Here is a 17901-nt window from a genome sequence, read left to right as displayed (position 1 = left end):
TGGGGGACCAGTGTGCCAATTTTAGCACCAAAGTCCTGCGACCTGGGAAGCCCTCAGTGCTGGGCAAACCCGGATGGTTGGTGCCCTGATTCAGGATCACCCAGGTAATAGGTAGAGGGCTGAATTCAAGCCCGGCGCAGCCGCGCGGACCCTCGGCCTGCACTCTGCCTCTGAGCGGAGCCGGGAGTAGCACTGTCCAAGAAGCCGGGGTCATAAAACCCAGCTGGCGAATAGGAACCATGTTTGTATGTTCTAGAAGATGAAAGAATAGAATTGAACTGAATAACAAAGATCAGGGTACATTATGCACAATTAGGACACATATATTTTAATGAAGAAAGTAATTAAATAAAAAAGTGTTTTATTTATGTTTATATATTTTTGCTTGTGTATATATGTGTATATAATGTTTTAGATATACAAATATATATTATAAGTGTTTCATATTTTATTTCATATTTTATATTTATGTTTTGTTATAAATATGTTGATCAGTTATAAATGTATGTGAATAAGTTCTGTGAATGTTTTCTGTGTCAGTGTTTTGGGTGTGTATATATTTATTTAACTTTTTAAAGTGTAGATCTCAACCAGGAAAATGTGAGAGCTTCCTGTTTAGATGAAGTGGATGACCTTCCTTCCTGCCCTTATTGTATTCACCGTCCGAGAGCTGGGTGCCAGGAAGCTGCTGTGTGAGTATGTGCGCCAACACTGGCATAGGCACGGACAGAAACACACGGTGGAATTTTTCCAGTGAGGGAATCTTGGCGCGATGTCCAGAGGCCTCCCCGAGAGGTGTCCTGAGTGAGTCCCACAATCTCCGTCCCTGCACTCTTGCTATGGAATGCTAGGCTGAATTGTTGAACTGAAGATAACTGTGCTCCCGCTACACTTATACCTCTGACTCTTTTTCCTTTTCACCTTGGCTGTTGGGAAGCTCAGATCCTAACTATTTGTCCCCAGGCACACGTATGGGGCCTGGCAGGTTTCTTGTTGCCCCTCGTGGCTCTGCCCAGGTCGTAACTTGCTTGCCTTTCTCCTCCCCTTGCCATGTGGAACCCTGGTTTGAGCGTCAATTCTTAGGGCCGTGGAGCTTTAAACCTTTTGACTGTTCATAGTTTTGGTGCCTTTGCTTCTTTCACGCTCCAGTTCCTGGCCCTGCCTTGGGGGCTCCATGCACAGCTCTCCCTGGGAACAGGTCGTCTCCTTGCCCTGTCTTAATCTGGGGACTGGTGTCTGGGTGTCCCCAGTGAGACCCCTCTCTGCTGCTGACAGGGCTTCCAGGAGGAACGACAGCGGCACCCCAGAGAGGCATGAGGGTGCAGAGAGAGCTGGGTCAGCAGTGGGGGCCTCACACTCTGGCTCCTCACTCCCCGTGCCAGAGCAATTCATCAGGTGCTCTCCTTAGATGGACAGGTGTGTGCGATTGTGTTCCGTTTCTGACTTTGGGTTTAGTGATGTCAGTAAACGTCAGGTTTAGACCTGAATGGTCTCCCCACGGTGCACAGCCCTTCTTGTTAATGCTGCAAAATCAGTCAAACACACAGCCACCAGGGAGCCCTTGAACCAGAGAGCCCAGTACTTTCATTTTGTTCTAAATGTACAGATTGTTATTATTTTCTTTTTTTCAAGGCAACAGTGAGCAAGGATTTTGTTATCATTTTCAAACTGGCACATTTACCATGCTGACAATATTCTCTGACCCAGCACAGAAGTTCTTAACAAAAGCATCAGCGACATAGTTACACATATTAAAAGATTGAAAACCACTATTCTAATAAACCACAGTTAAAGAAGAAGTCACATTGGAAATTAAAATACCTAGAAATGATTAAAACTAAGATACTACTATCAAAACTATTGGGCTACAGCAAAAGCTGTACCTGAGAAAAAAAATCTAACTCTACATATTTGCATTGGGAAATAAGAAAGGTTAATTGTTTTTTTTTTTTTTTTGAGATGGAGTCTTGTTCTCTTGCCCAGGCTGGAGTGCGGTGGTACAATCTTGGCTCACTGCAACTTCTGTCCCCCAAGCTCAAGTGATTCTCCTGCCTCAGCTTCCCAAGTAGCTGAGTACAGTTGTGCACTATCACGCCTGGCTACTTTTTGTATTTTTAGTAGAGACGAGGTTTCATCATGTTGCCCAGGCTGGTCTCGAACCCCTGATCCACCCTCCTCAGCCTCCCAAAGTGCTGGGATTACAGGCGTGAGCCACCATGCCTGGCCTTATTTTTGAGTTAATAATTGTCTCAGCCATTAGAGTGATATTTAGTGAGTAGGAGGGAGACTTTTTTCTTAGGCAATCAATGCTGGAGTTATTGGGGGAGACTGGTGGGAAGCCTGAAGTTAGCAAGCTCAGGGTCCAATCTCCGCATTTTGAAACTCAATTGAAGAACAGAGACAGAACTGAGAATGCCTATTAACAAAACAGAAAACCAAGGTAAAATCACATGGCTATGGCTGTGTCTTTGAAGGAACAAAAATTAGACAAATATCTGGTAAGACTGAATAAGGAAAAAAGATCCACAGATGAATAATGTAAATGAAAAAATGGGTCATAACGACAAATAACTCCCAGATTTTGTAATGCAAAAAGACAAGAGTTTCACTTCCAGTTAGCATGAGGAAAGAGTGTGAAGCCATCCTTTCTATTTCAACAATGAGAAAGAAATGGAATTATGTACAAAAATTGTCATTGCTTTCAAATGCATTGCAAAATGATGGGTGCAAATCTGAAGGAACTGCCAGTCTGGGGGGGCCCTTCTTCACAGTGGAGCTGAATGGTGCTGAGGGCGGGTTAGTCATTGGCAGAGCTCTATCTGCAGGGAGAGACTGATGTTTCTTGGTTCTTTTGCATATAATTTCTAGCACACTACCAAAAATTATAAGAATTACAGGAGAGTGTGATTTTCAACCAAGAGATAAGCTATGCAATAGAAGCAGACACACAGATAACCCAGATGAAAGAATTAGCAGACAAGTGCTTTACAATACTGTTGTAAATACATGAAATAAGATGGAGGAAAGGATGAACAAAATGGATGAAAAGACGGAGAATTTCAACAGAGAGACGGAAGCTATGAAAATAAGTGCTTATTATCTGTTATTAAAAATAAATAATAAAAATAAGTGTTTATTATTATATTAACCAATTAATATAATACCTGAAATTAAGAACTCATTGGATGGGCTTAAGAGCAGACTAAACATACAGTAGCAAAAAGGATTAATAAAGTTTCAGACAGGTTCATAGAAATTATCCAAAATAAAGCACAGAGACAAAATAGAATTAAAAGTACACACACACACACACACACACACACACACACAGGATAGGGCCATATAGTACTGATCCAACTGTCTAACATGTATATTGGAATCCCAGGAGAAGGGTGAGAATGGGATAGGAGCAATATTATTTTCATGGATAGTAGCCAATTTTCCAAAACTGGTAAGAGTCATTAACCCACAGATTCAATAGGCTTATTGAACTCCATGAAGTATAAAGCTGAAGAAAGCCATACTTAGTCACATCGTAGTCAAACTGCAGAAACTAAAGGAAAAGAGAAAAATGTTAGATGTAGCCAGGAGAAAAAAACACCTTAGCACTAGGGAACCCTGAGAACGACGGCTGTCTTCTCAAACAGGAACCCCGAGAATGATGGCTGTCTTCTCAAACAGGAACCCTGAGAATGATGGCTGTCTCCTCAAACAGGAACCCCGAGAACGATGGCTGTCTTCTCAAACAGGAACCCCAAAGATGACGGCTGTCTCCTCAAACAGGAACCCCAAGGATGACGGCTGTCTCCTCAAACAGGAACCCCGAGAACGATGGCTGTCTCCCCAAACAGGAAGCACGAGAATGACAGCTGTCTCCTCAAATAGGAACCACGAGAATGACGGCTGTCTCCTCAAACAGGAACCCCAAGGATGACGGCTGTCTCCTCAAACAGGAACCCCGAGAACGATGGCTGTCTCCTCAAACAGGAACCACGAGAATGACGGCTGTCTCCTCAAACAGGAACCCCAAGGATGATGGCTGTCTCCTCCAATAGGAACCATGAGAATGATGGCTGTCTTCTCAAACAGGCACCCCCAGAATGACGGCTGTCTCCTCAAACAGGAACCCCGAGGATGACGGCTGTCTTCTCAAACAGGAACCCCCAGAATGACAGCTGTCTTCTCAAACAGGAACTTTGGAAGCCAGAAGCAGACACTGGTAAGAAATCAAATTGCCAGCTTGGACTCTGACACTATGCACAATTTCCCTCACAAATTAGGGCAAAATAAAGGCATTTTTCAGATAAATAAAAGCTGAGAGGAATTGCTGCCAACTGTGATGTCAGGAGGAAGCGTGGGGATGCCACATCCTTTTCAGAAGGTAAATGTGAGGGGAGGTTGTGTTAGATGCTGTGTTGACTTTGGGGTGGATGGTGCTGGATTTTCTGTTGTAACCTTGAACCGAGCACACCCTCTTCTGAAGAACCACCAGACTCCCTCCTGTGTGGCTCTGAATTAGAGTTTTCCAAGGGAAACTCACATAGAACTTGGAAGATTAAGCAGAGGCCCTCCTTTCCTGGGATGGCTGAAGCCGGGCGCGTGTGTAGACGGCACAGAGATCCTCCTGCGAGCTCGTGGAGATGCTCGTTGCTGTAGAGAGTGACAGTAGGTGGAAGCTGTTTGGGGACCTTGGGGATTGCAGCGGCTTCCAGGAAAACTTATTTATTTATCAATAGACTCTATTTCTTTGAGCAGTTTTAGCTTTATAGAAAATTGAGAAGATAGTACAGAGGGTGCCCATGTATCCTCCCGTCTCTCACATTTCTCCTGTTACTAACACCTTGCATTCACGTGGTACAATGGATAAACCAATATTGACACGTGGTTACTAACACAAGTTTATAGCTTACATCAGGGATCACTCTTTGTGTTGTATATTCTGCGGGTTTTGACAAATCCATAACATCATGTGTCCACCATTACAATGTTGCAGAATCGTTTCAGGGCCCTAAAAATTCCCTTGCTCCACCCACTCATCCCTCCCCTCTAACCCATAGCCCTCTGACCACTGCTGCCAGGAGAATGTTTGAGACCTCTTCTTGGGTGCTTCAAGCTGACATGTCCACCATCAAGTCTTCTCACTGTGTTGACTTTGGTGTGGCCGCTGTAACATCCCCTGTCCCCTGTTCATTCACGTGTATTTTGTCCTCAGTGTGGGGACAGCATCCCTGACATCCATGCTGCCGGGTCTTCCACCAGTCGTGCCGCCTCCTGAGTCTATATTCCACCCTTTATTCCATCCCGTGTGAAAACAAGCGACCTTCCTTTCCCCACCACACTCTGATCAATACACATCTCTCTCTGGGTGAAAGTGTGTGCTCTGGGAAGCCAGCCAATCCTGTTAGAATACTTTGTAACATAAATACTAAGTCTGTTAATTTACAACAGATTTAGTAATTTGTATAAAATAATAAGGTAGAGGAGGAGTGAGAGGAGAAGAAATGAAATAATACATAAAAACACAGGGCAACTGCGGCCGGGCTTGGTGGCTCACACGTGTAATCTCAGCACTTTGGGAGGCCGAGGCGGGTGGATCACGAGGTCTGGAGTTCGAGACCAGCCTGGCCAACATGGTGAAATCCCGTCTCTACTAAAGATAAAATAATTAGCTGGTTGTGGTGGTGCGTGCCTGTAATCTCAGCTACTCCGGAGGCTGGGGCTCACATGTTTCCCTGCTGACCTTCTCCACACCATCACCCTGTTGCCCTGCCACACCCCATTCACCAAGATAGTAAAAACAGTGATCAATAAATACTGAGGGAACTCAGAGACCAGTGCTGGTGCAGGTCCTCACACATTAAGCGCCAGTCTCCTGGGCCTACTATTCTTTCTCAATTCTTTGTCTCTGTGTCCTATTTGTTTTCTCAGTCTCTGGTCTCCACCTGACGAGAAATACCCACAGGTGTGGAGGGGCAGGGGTCCCTGTGGCTTTCTGCAGTGCATTGTGTCCCTGGTTAACAGAGAATGGAGAATGGCGACGACTTTTACCAACCGTACTGCCTGCAAACATATTGTTAACAAGGCACATCCCGCACAGCCCTAAATCCATTAAACCTTAATTCAATACAGCACATGTGTCTGTGAGCACAGGGCTGGGGCTAAAGTTACAGGTTAACAGCATCTCAAAGCAGAGCAATTTTTCTTAGCACAGATCAAAATGGAGTTTCTTATGTCTTCCTTTTCTACGTAGACACAGTAACAATCTGATCTCTCTCTCTTTTCCCCACAGCAGGTATCTCACATAACAAGAGTGGAGTTGGGGGTAGGAGGCACCTCACTCTTTTAAACAATTACATCTCACATGAACTCAGAGTGAGAACTCACTCACTGTCATGAGGATGGCACCAACGTGTTCATGAGGGACCCACCCCCACAATCCAAACACCACCCACCAGGCCCACCTCCACCACCAGGGACTACACTTCCGGAGACTTCTGAAATGCCTTTGAGGCCTTTTCCCCATGAGATTTAGAAGAGACAGACATGTAAACCGTGTCATTCCACCCTGGGCTTCCCGAATCTCACGTCCTTCTCACATTGCAAAGTAAGATCGTCCCTTCTCAGTAGCTCCCCAAAGTCTTAACTCGTCCCAGCATCAACACAACCAAAAGCCTCCAGTCCCAGGTTCAGTCTCATCTGGAAATGAGTTCCTTCCACCTATGAGCCTACGAACTCAAAGACAAGTTATTTATTTCTAAGATACAATGGGGATGCAGGCATTGGGTAAGCATTCCCATTCCAAAAGGGAGAAATTGGCCAAAAGAAAGGGACAGTTGTCCTCTCTCTGGTCTGTGCCTCCAAGATGACAAAGAAAAGAAGGAACAATGGTCATGCCAAGAAGGGCCGCGGCCATGTGCAGCCGATTTGCTGCACGAATGGTGCCTGATGTGTGGCCAAGGACAAGGCCATTAAGAAATTCATCATCTGAGGCCGGGCGTGGTGGCTCATACCTGTAATCCCAGCAAGGCCAAGGTGGGTGGATCACCTGAGATCAGGAGTTCCAGACCAGCCTGGCCAACAGGGCAAAACCCTGTCTCTACTAAAAATACAAAAAATAGCTGGGTGTGATGGTGGGTGCCTGTAATCCCAGCTACTCAGGAGGCACGAGAATCGCTTGAACCTGGGAGGCAGAGGTTGTAGTGAGCTGAGATCACGCCACTGCACTCCAGCCTGAGCGACAGAGTGAGACTCCATCTCAAAAGAAAAAGAAAAAAGAAAAGAAAAGAAATTCATCATTGGAAACATCATGAGGCCACAGCAGTCAGGGACTTTTCTGAAGCAAGCGTCTTCAATGCCTGTGTGCTTCCCAAGCTGTATGTGAAGCTACATTCTTGTGCAGGTTGTGCAATTCACAAGGGAGTCAGGAATGGATCTCGTGAAGCCCACAAGGACTGAACACCCCCACCTTGATTTAGACCTGCGAGTGCTGCCCTATGACCCCCACCAAAGCCCACATGAGGAACTGAGTCCTTAAAGACTGAAGACAGACTGTTCTCAGGAGAACAATAAAATGGATATTGGAAAGAAAGAAAGAAAGAAAGAAAGAAAGAAAGAGAGAAAGAAAGAAAGAGAGAGAGAGAGAGAGAAAGAAAGAAAATAAAAGAAAGAAAGGAAGAAAGGAAGAAAGAAGGAAAGAGACAAGCGGCCACACGCAAGTCCTGCGCCCAGCACGGGAATCATTACGTCTTCCGGCTCCAGTACAGGCAATGCTCTGTCTCTCCCCACACAGTCATCTAGGGAGAATTCTGTCAGATTGGAAGAACTTTGGTTATCCATCCATGACCAAGAAAAAAAAAAATCTTCTATTGCAACACAGCTTGGCCAATGTTTGTTTGGGGGTCTGAGAAACGGGGACCAGTTTTTGGATCTTTGCAATTTCATACCATTTATTAAAACTGTTCTGCCAGAGGTCAGGTAAAGGGGGCAGAACACCTTGACATGTATGTGGCTGCGTAACGAGGATGCTGAAGCAAAGGGAAATGAGCTCATGGAGTGAGGCACTGCTAAGGTCTGTCCTGCTCCCCAGGGGAGGAGGAGAAAACCTCCAAACCTGACAGTGAGTACCCTAAACCCCACAGTGTTCCTGCCTCAGTTCAGAAAATAGAAGGAATGTGACTCCCAGAGTACAGGGAAGCACCAGGGCTACTGTCTTCCTCTCAGACTAGGCAAGGTACTACTTTTGGCCGAGAAGTCACGGAGTCCAGAGCAGGGCACTGCATAATGTTCCCACGATGACAACATCCATCAGCAAGCAACTCCAGCCCGAAATGATTGGGCCTGTAATCCCTGCTCCACCTCAGACTTGTTAAATTGGAAGAACTCTAACCCTCCCTACAGACAGGGAGGATCCCCGAAAGATGGCTGAATTATTGACCACTATTTGCTGCACACCATCGCACCTGGGCAGACGTGCAGGCTCTCTGGGACAATATGCTCACTGCAGATGAGCCACAACTGGTTTTAAATAAAGTAAAGGAAGAGGCACAGCACCTTCATGATGAAAATCCAGACGACATTCCAGATCCTGACCAGAGCAACTCCCTGCACGGACCCAAACTGGGATGTTTTAGAGGACATACGTCCCACTGTAGCTAACCTGTATACTATGCCTGTTTGTCTTCCTGGAGATCATAAATGGTTTGCAGTACTGGATTTAAAAGAAGCTTTCTGTTGCATACCCACAGACACAGAAAGCTAACTGTTGTTCACCTTTGAATAGATAGGTCCTAAAGCCACACACAATTTCAGTATCATTGGACTGTGCTCCCACCAGGATTTCAAAGCTCTCCAACTATATTTGGAGTAGCCTTGGCTCAAGATTTGAGGAGCTTACAATTGAAAAACTGGGTATAGTTACAATATGTGGATGATTTACTAAGATCTAGCCCCTCTGAATGGGACTATCAGAATAACACCATTAAAACCCTAAACCATCTAGCAACCTGTGGATCTAAGGTTTCAAGTAAAAAGGCTCAAATATGCCAACGAGCTGTGGAATATTTAGGTTTTCTCTTACAGAAGGGAAACAGAGCTCTAACAGTGGAAGGGCGAAATGCAACCTCTTCCACCTCAGCCACAGCTACCCCAAGGCAGCTAAGAGGATTTCTAGGCATAACAGGGTTTTGTTAATCTGGATTCCTAACTATGAACGACTGGTGAAGCCACTAGACAAACTGTTGAAGGGAGCTAACAGTGGCCCCTTCTCCTGTGAACAAAACACCAGCACGCATGTGAATAACTGAAGCCTAAGTTAACCTCTGCCCTAGTCCTTGGGCTTCCAAATTCTCACAAGCCCTTTCACGAGCCTGAGAGACTGGGTCTAACACTAGGGGTCCTTACACAGAAATTAGGAAGAATATTGCAGCCAGTGGCTTACTGGACACTGTGGCCAAAGACTGGCCCCTTGTGTAAGGGTGGTCGCTGCCACCTGCCTGCTGTTAAAGGAAGCTGAAAAGATGGTTTGGGGACAGCCCATCATGATCCACGAACCTCACCAGGTGCTGGTGTTACTAGAACAGAAGGACTGACAGCAGGCAGGCTGAGCAAATGCCAGGCCACACCTCCAGATGACCCTGCAGGAAAAGTGCAGACTGCTGGAGCCTTAAACCCAGAAACTGTACTTCCTGCTACTGAAAAGCACAAAGAACCTATGCACAATCATTTAGAAATTATCTACCAGGTGTCTTCCAGTTGCCCTAATTTATTTGTTTGTTTGTTTATTTATTTATTTATTTTATTTTATTTTATTTTTGAGATGGAGTCTCGCTTTGTTGCCCAGGCTGGAGTGCGGTGGCGCGATCTCGGCTCACTGCAAGCTCCGCCTCCCGGGTTCACGCCATTCTCCTGCCTCAGTCTCCCAGTAGCTGGGACTACAGGTGCCCGCCACCACGCCCGGCTAATTTTTTGCATTTTTAGTAGAGACGGGGTTTCACCGTGTTAGCCAGGATGGTCTCGATCTACTGACCTCGTGATCCACCTTCCTCGGCCTCCCAAAGTGCTGGGATTACAGGCGTGAGCCACCGCGCCCGGCCCAGTTGCCCTGATTTAAAGGACACAGCCCTGCCACATTCAGACTGGACATTGTTCGTGGATGGAAGCAGCCTGGTAACCAACAGAAAAAGAAATGCTGCATATGCCTTGGTAACTGTTTCCAAGGTAACAGAAGCAGGGACTTTACTAATGGGAACCTCTGCACAGGAGGCAGAACTGATTGCCCTTATGAGAGCCCTGTGGTTGTCCCAAGTACACAGGGCACTCGGAATAAATTGGGAGTCGCACTCAGCATGGAGACCACAATCCTCTGGACCGATGGAAAGGAAAAATCAAACCCTAAAAACAGTTCTTACCAAACCGTGTCAGGAAACTCGACTGAAATGGATTTAGGGCTTTGGCCTTGCACTGCTCCGGGTAAGAGTGACCCCCAGAAGTGGGATCAGGTTAAGTCCCTAAGAAATGATATAGGGGAGACCCTTGGCTGCTAATCTGTCTCAGGTTACTGGGGTGCTCCTTGGTAGAAAGCCAACTATTAAACATACTCAGGTGGGACAAATTCTTCATGTTTTGCATAAGCTTGCTCTGAACAGGAGCCCTGTGAACTCGGCAGAACCAGTCCGCTCGTTCCAGCCTGGTGATCAAGTGCTGCTAAAACATGGGCCCAACTCAGCAGCTGTCTGTCCCCTTTGCCAATACCAAGCTGTCACAACAACAGAAAGTTTCAGAAAATTTTGACACGTGATTCGTAAGCCCTTGTTCTTCTCCAAGGTTGCCCTGGTTATTCTAAAATTTTAGTATTTCCAGGTAAATTATAGACTCAGCAGGCGAATTTTGACATCCTCATCATTATCATCATTCCTGATACCCTTTTATCAGGATTGCGTCAAGTCTATACATCAGTTTAAAAGTATTAACTCTTCCAACAGATGCCTTTGTATGTCCTTCCTTACGTAGATCTCCATTTTTTTCTCATGTGTATTTTTATTTTTATTTCTTTGAAATGGAGTCTCACTCTGTCGCCAAGGCTGGAGTGCAATGGTGCGATCTTGGCTCACTGCAACCTCCACCTCCTGGGCTCAAGTGATTTTCGTGCCTCAGCTTCCCAAGTAGCTGGGATTACAGGCACCCACCACCATACCCGGCTAAGTTTTTGTATATTTAGTAGAGACAGGATTTCACCATGTTGACCAGGCTGGTCTTGAACTCCTGACCTCATGATCCACCCACCTCGGCCTCCCAGAGTGCTGGGATTACAGGCGTGAGCCACCATGCCCGGCCTCATGTGTATTTTCTTGGTTTTTCAGAGTAGAGATCTTCTGCATCTCTTGTTGGGTTTCATTTTAAACATTATATTGGTTTTGATGATAATATAAATGATATTGTCTTTTACATTTCACTTTACCTTGTCAGTCTATAGAATATATTTGATTTTTGTACCTTGACCTTCAGAACCCTGTTAAATTTATGTATATTTTGTTTGCAAATTCTTTTGGTTTCTCCCCATATGCAAGTATATCATTTGCAAATAATGACATTTTCATTTCCTTTCTAGTCATACCTTTTTCTTGCCATATTGCATTTATTTCTTTCCAACCTTTATATGTTTTATTTCTAATTCTAGATTAATTGCATGGCTGAGCATGGGACACATGTGATAAACGTTCTACATTCACTTAAAGAAATGTGGATTCTCCAGGTGTTTGGTACAGCATTTCATGTATGTTCAGTATGTGAATATTTATAATCCTGTATAAATTCATGTATTCTATTTTTTGGTCTGCTTGTTCTATCAGTTACTTAAAGATTCATATTAAAATACCTGACCAGGCGCGGTGGCTCGTGCCTGTAATCCCAGCACTTTGGGAGGCCGAGGCGGGCAGATCACCTGAAGTCGGGAATTCAAGACCAGCCTAACCAACATGGAGAAACCCCATCTCTACTAGATATACAAAATTAGCTGGGCATGGTGGCACATGCCTGTGATCCCAGCTACTCAGGAGGCTGAGGCAGGAGAATCACTTGAACCTGGGAGGTGGAGGTTGCATTGAGCCAAGATCGTGCCATTGCACTCTAGTCTGGGCAACAAGAGCAAAACTCCATCTCAAAAACAAAACAAAACAAAACAAACACCAAACGAACAAACAAACAAACAAAAACCTAAGTGTGATTGTGGATTTGCCTTGATTTTCAGCTTTGTCATATTGTGCTTAAATGTTTTGAAGCTGTTATTAGACATGTACAAATGTAGGATTAAAATATTGTCCTATTGTGTTGACCCTTATATCACTATAAATATCCTTTTATTTCAGTTGCATTTCCTGCCTAATACTATCAGTATGATGTATCTTTTCCCATTGTCTTCTTTCAGTGATCTTTTTTTTTTTTTGTAGACAGGGTCTTGCTATGTTGCCCAGGATTGTCTTGAACTCTTGGGCTCAAGAGATCCTCCGACCTCAGCCCCTCAAAGTGCTGGGATTACAGACATGAGCCACCATGTCTGGCCTGTGTCCTTCCTTTTAAAATAAGTGCTGTGACCAGTTTATTGTTATCTTTATTCAGCCTAAAACTTTCTGTCTTTAAATTAGAATAAGTTCATTTACATTTAATGTGAGAACTAACATAGTTGGGTTAAAATATTACATTTCACTGTTTGCTTTTATTTTTTCCCAGCTTTTTTTTTCTTTCTTTTCCTTTACTGTATTCTTCTGGATTTGTTAAATATTTCTCATATTTTCTTTTGTTATATTCTTAGATATATTTTACGTGATTCATCAGTGGTTATTTTAGACATTATGATATGCATCTTTGACTTATAGTCCATCTTAAGTTGGTTACTGTCTCATTATAGGGTCCAGCCCTACAGGGCCTGTGGGTTTTTCTCCTCATGTGTGGAGATGAGAGATCGTAGAAATAAAGACACAAGACAAACAGACAGAAGAAAAGACATTTGGGCCCTGGGGACCACTACCACCAAGGTTCGGAGACCAGTAGTGGCCCCGAATGCCTGGCTGTGCTGTCATTTATTGTATACAAGGCAAGAGGGCAGGATAAGGAGTGTGAGTTGTCTCCAATGATAGGTAAGGTCACATGGGTCACGTGTCCACTGGACAGGGGGCCCTTCCCTATGTGGTAGTCAAGGCGGAGAGAGAGAGGGGAGAGTTTATGTCATTATTTCTTCTATGTACTTCTGGAGAGATCAAAGACTGTAATACTTTCACTAATTCTGCTACTGCTATCTAGAAGGCAGAGCCAGGTGTACAGGGCGGAACATGAAAGTGGACCAGGAGCATGACCACTGAAGCACAGCATCACAGGGAGACGCTGAGGCCTCCGGATGACTGCGGGCGGGCCTGAGGGATGTCAGGTCTTCCACAAGAGGTGGTGGGGCGGAGTCTTCTCTAACTCCCCCGGGGAAAGGGAGACTCCCTTTCCCAGTCTGCTAAGTAACGGGTGCCTGCCCAGGTACTGGCACTACTGCTAGACCAAGGAGCCCTCTAGTGGCCATGTCCGGGCATGACAGAGGCTCACACTAGTCTTCTGGTCACTTCTCACCATGTTCCTTCAGCTCCTATCTCTGTACGGCCTGGTTTTTCCTAGGTTATAATTGTAGAACAAAGATTATTGTAATATTGGAAAAAAGAGTAATGCTACAAACTAATGATTGATACTATTCATATAGAGTCATATCTATAATCTATTTCTAGTATAACTATTCTTATTCTATATATTTTCTTTATTAGACTGGAACAGCTTGTGCCCTCGGTCTCTTGCCTCGGCACCTGGGTGGCTTGCCGCCCACACTCATGAACAATTCAAGAACATTACACAGCATAACTTCATCTACCTACCTCTATTCCATTGTACTTTCGTTGTTTTAGTATTTGCTTGTGCCAGACACAGTGGCTCATGCCTGTAATCCCAGTACTTTGAGAGGCTGAGGTGGGAGGATCACTTGAGCTCAGGAGTTCAAGACAAGCCAGATATCGGGGAAACCCCCCCACTGTTTCAACACAGGCTCTTTCTATTTTCCGTGTCAGCTGGCTGAGAAATAAAGAGAAAGAGTACAAAGAGAGGAATTTTACAGCTGGGCCGCCAGGGATGACACCACATGTCGGTAGGACCATGATGCCCTCCTGAGCCTCAAACCAGCAAGTTTTTTATTAAGGATTTCAGAAGAGGAGGGGGTGTAATAACAGAGAGTAGGTACAAAGATCACATGCTTCAAAGAGCAAAAAGCAGAACAAAGATCACATGCTTCTGAGGGAACAGGACAAATGGCAAAAGCAGAACTACTGATAAGGGTCTATGTTCAGCGGTGCACGTATTGTCTTGATAAACATCTTAAACAACAGAAAACAGGGTTCAAGAACAGAGAACCGGTCTGATCACAAATTTACCAGGGCGGAGTTTTTCCCCACCCTAGTAAGCCTGAGGGCACTGCAGGAGAGCAGGGCGTATCTCAGTCCTTATCTCAACTGCACAAGACAGACATTCCCAGAGTGGCCGTTTATAGACCTCTCCCCAGGAATGCCTTCATTTCCCAGGGTATTAATATTAATATTCCTTGCTGGGGAAAGAATTTAGCGGTTTATAGGCTCTCTGCAAGAAGAAAAATATGGCTCTTTCTGCCCAACCCCGCAGGCAGTCAGATCTTACAGTTGTCTTCCCTTGTTCCCTAAAAATCGCTGTTATTCTGTTCTTTTTCAAGGTGCACTGATTTCATATTGTTCAAACATACATGTTTTATAATCAATTTGTAGAGTTAACACAATTACCACAGTGATCCTGAGGTGACATACATCCTCAACTTACAAAGATAACAGGATTAAGAGATTAAACACAGGCATAAGAAATTATAAAAGTATTATTTGGGAACTGATAAATATCCATGAAATCTTCACAATTTATGTTCCTCTGCTATGGCTCCAGTCGGTCCCTCCATTTGGGGTCCCTGACTTCCTGCAACACCAGGCAACATACCATGATTCCATTTCTACAAACAAATTTTAAAAATTAGCTGGGTGTGGTCATGTGTGCCTATAGTCCCATGTATATTTACTTGTATGTATGTTATAAACCTACAAGATGTTATTCTTATTTTACACCAATAATTACACCAATATTATTTTATATTTATCCAAGTAGTTATTATTTCTGCTTCTCTTGCCTTCTTAGAGTTCCATACTCCCATTTGGGATCATTATAAGTTAGCTTGAAGAACGGTGCTGGAACAATTGAATATTTGTCTTAAAAAAAAAAAAAAAAACTCTTCAGTAAATCATGACCCCAAGCCTCACAGCCTTCCCAAAACCATCCTAACCCTGAATGTAGGACTTAAAAACAATAACATTTAGAAGTCAACACATGGGAATATTTTAAGAAATCTTTGTCTACTCCACAAAAGCACTAACTATCAGAGTAAACATACATGAATTTGACCTCATTAACATTGAGAATTTCTGTTCATAAGAAGACGTGGCCACATGTGACCATATGACTGTAATCCCCGCACTCTGGGAGGCTGAGGCAGGCAGATCACTTGAGCCCAGGAGTTCAAGGCCAGCCTGGCCAATCATCTCTATTTTATTTTTAAAAATATATTACAAATAGGGTGGATATGCATGTTTAATCATTCACCTGCCACCTCACTGCCTGTCCTTTCTGAGGTGGCCTTAACCTGGTCACTCCTCATCCCAGCCCCTTGTTTGTGCATCCTGAGAACCGTCATCACTATCTGAAATGCTCTATTTGTTTGTAATTGAATACAGTTAAATTAATTGCACTGACATTAATGAACTTGCCTCCACTTTCTTTCTTCTCAATTTGACTCAGTCTGTGGGCTGCCAAGATTTGAGAGAGATGCAGAGGGAGGGAGGGTCAGACAGAGGCGACGCTGAGACCACCCTCACCATGGGCTGCAACCCTCCAGAGCTGCTGAGACCACCCGCGCCGTGGGCCGCAACCCTCCAGAGCTGCTGAGACCACCCGCGCCGTGGGCCGCAACCCTCCAGAGCTGCTGAGACCACCCATGCCATGGGCCGCAACCCTCCAGACCTGCTGAGACCACCCACACCGTGGGCCGCATCCCTGTGGTTGCGCGTGGGCTGGTTGAAATCTCTCATATGGCACCCGACACAGGCCACCAATCAGGCCGGCTGCAAGAGCTGGAAAATCTCACCCAGTCTAACTGGCTGTTGGATGGTTTTTCACGGACACTTCGACAGGCAGAAGCCCTAGATAGGGCTCATCAGATCGACGCAGTGATTAACCTGAATGTGCCCTTTGAGGTCATTAAACAACGCCTTACTGCTCGCTGGATTCATCCCGCCAGCGGCTGAGTCTACAACATTGAATCAACCCTCCCAACACTGTGGGCACTGATGCTCTGCCTGGGGACCCTCTCATTCAGCATGAGGATGATAAACCAGAGATGGTTATCAAGAGACTAAAGGCAGCCAGGCGCAGTGGCTCACACTTGTAATCCCAGCATTTGGGGAGGCCGAGGCAGGCGGATCACAAGGTCAGGAGTTCTAAACCAGGCTGGCCAATATGGTGAAACCCCATCTCTACTAAAAATACAAAAATTAGCTGGGCGTGGTGGCGGGCATCTGTAGTCCCAGCTACTCAGGAGGCTGAGCAGGAGAATCGCTTGAACCTGGGAGGTGGAGATTGCAGTGAGCCGAGATGGCGCCACCACACTCCAGCCTGCGCAACAGAGCAAGACACTGGCTCTAAATAAATAAATAAATAAATAAATAAATAAATAAATAAAGAGACTAAAGGCTTATGAAGCCAAACAAAGCCAGTCCTGAAATATCACCAGAGAAAAGGGGGTGTTGGAAACATTCTCCGGAACAGAAACCAACAAGATTTGGCCCTCTCTATATATTTTCCTACAAACTAAAGTGCCACAAACAAGCCAGAAAGCTTCAGTTACTTCATGAGGAGAAATGTGTGTAACTATGAATAGTAAGATGGGCAAACCTCCTAGTTCCTGCATTTAGAAGCACTTTTCCTAAGACTTCCAGTATGTATGAATTCTTTGAAAACTATATGACTTTTATTTCTACTGATTTTATTCTGGATACTAAGGATGTGCCAAATGAGTCAGATACTAAGATTCATCCTTTGAAATCACGTCATGTGTTTTATGCAGCTATCCTCAAAAACATCAGTGATGCCCGAACTTTTAAAGCATCTGCTAGAGCAAAATTAAACGAGCATTTGGTAGTAATCTCACTTTGTGTTCAGTTAATAAGTGGTTGATAAAGTTTCCATATTTTTCTGGAAAAGTTAAAAAAAGTTACATGTCATTTGAGGAAAATATGTAATCAGAAATTTTTGCATAGATTGATTCCAAAAAAGGCATTTCTAGCATTGTGGAACATGGTGAGACATTATATAAATTCCAGAAAGAAAGCAACTGGATTTAGAGATTTATTGTAAGACACAAATTCACTGCTGCCTTTACAGTAAGAAATGTATGTGCTAACCATCTATGCTGTATTTATTTTGTTGTTAAGCATACTTTCAGTTTGCTCAGAATTTTCAATTTGCCATAAACATGTATCAATTAGCATATAGAAAAATATTACTTTAAGATGACTTGTTTCCTTTGAAAGTACATATATACGCAGGGCTATGATTTATGTCAGAAACTGGCATTATAAGTCCTTGGACGAGCACCAAAGTTGAATGAATTTTCAACAAAATGTAATTAAAGTCTGTATGTTTTCAGATATGACTCAGGTGAAGAAATGTGTTTTAGGATCTACGTGACGGTTTCTCTTTTTGATCCAAACATACGATCTGCCCTGATAAATAACAAGTCACAGCGCCACCCCGCTG

General features: G+C 44.3%; 1 long non-coding RNA gene across 2 annotated transcripts; it reads left to right on the top strand.

The window, feature by feature from the left end:
* Positions 1–10272: 10272 nt before the first annotated feature.
* LOC103887206 lies at positions 10273–15945 on the top strand. Of its 2 annotated transcripts, XR_651201.4 has the most exons (3): positions 10273–10467; positions 11675–11770; positions 15886–15945. It is a non-coding gene; the product is annotated as an uncharacterized LOC103887206 (long non-coding RNA). The 2 variants fall into 2 exon arrangements; XR_001905987.3 differs by lacking the exon at positions 15886–15945 and having other exon boundaries at positions 11675–11821.
* The last annotated feature ends 1956 nt before the right edge of the window (positions 15946–17901 follow it).

The sequence above is a fragment of the Papio anubis genome, chromosome 8, assembly GCF_008728515.1.
Source record: "Papio anubis isolate 15944 chromosome 8, Panubis1.0, whole genome shotgun sequence".
In the NCBI taxonomy this organism is placed as follows: Eukaryota; Metazoa; Chordata; class Mammalia; order Primates; family Cercopithecidae; genus Papio; species Papio anubis.
This window is presented reverse-complemented; position numbering and strand designations above follow the sequence as displayed.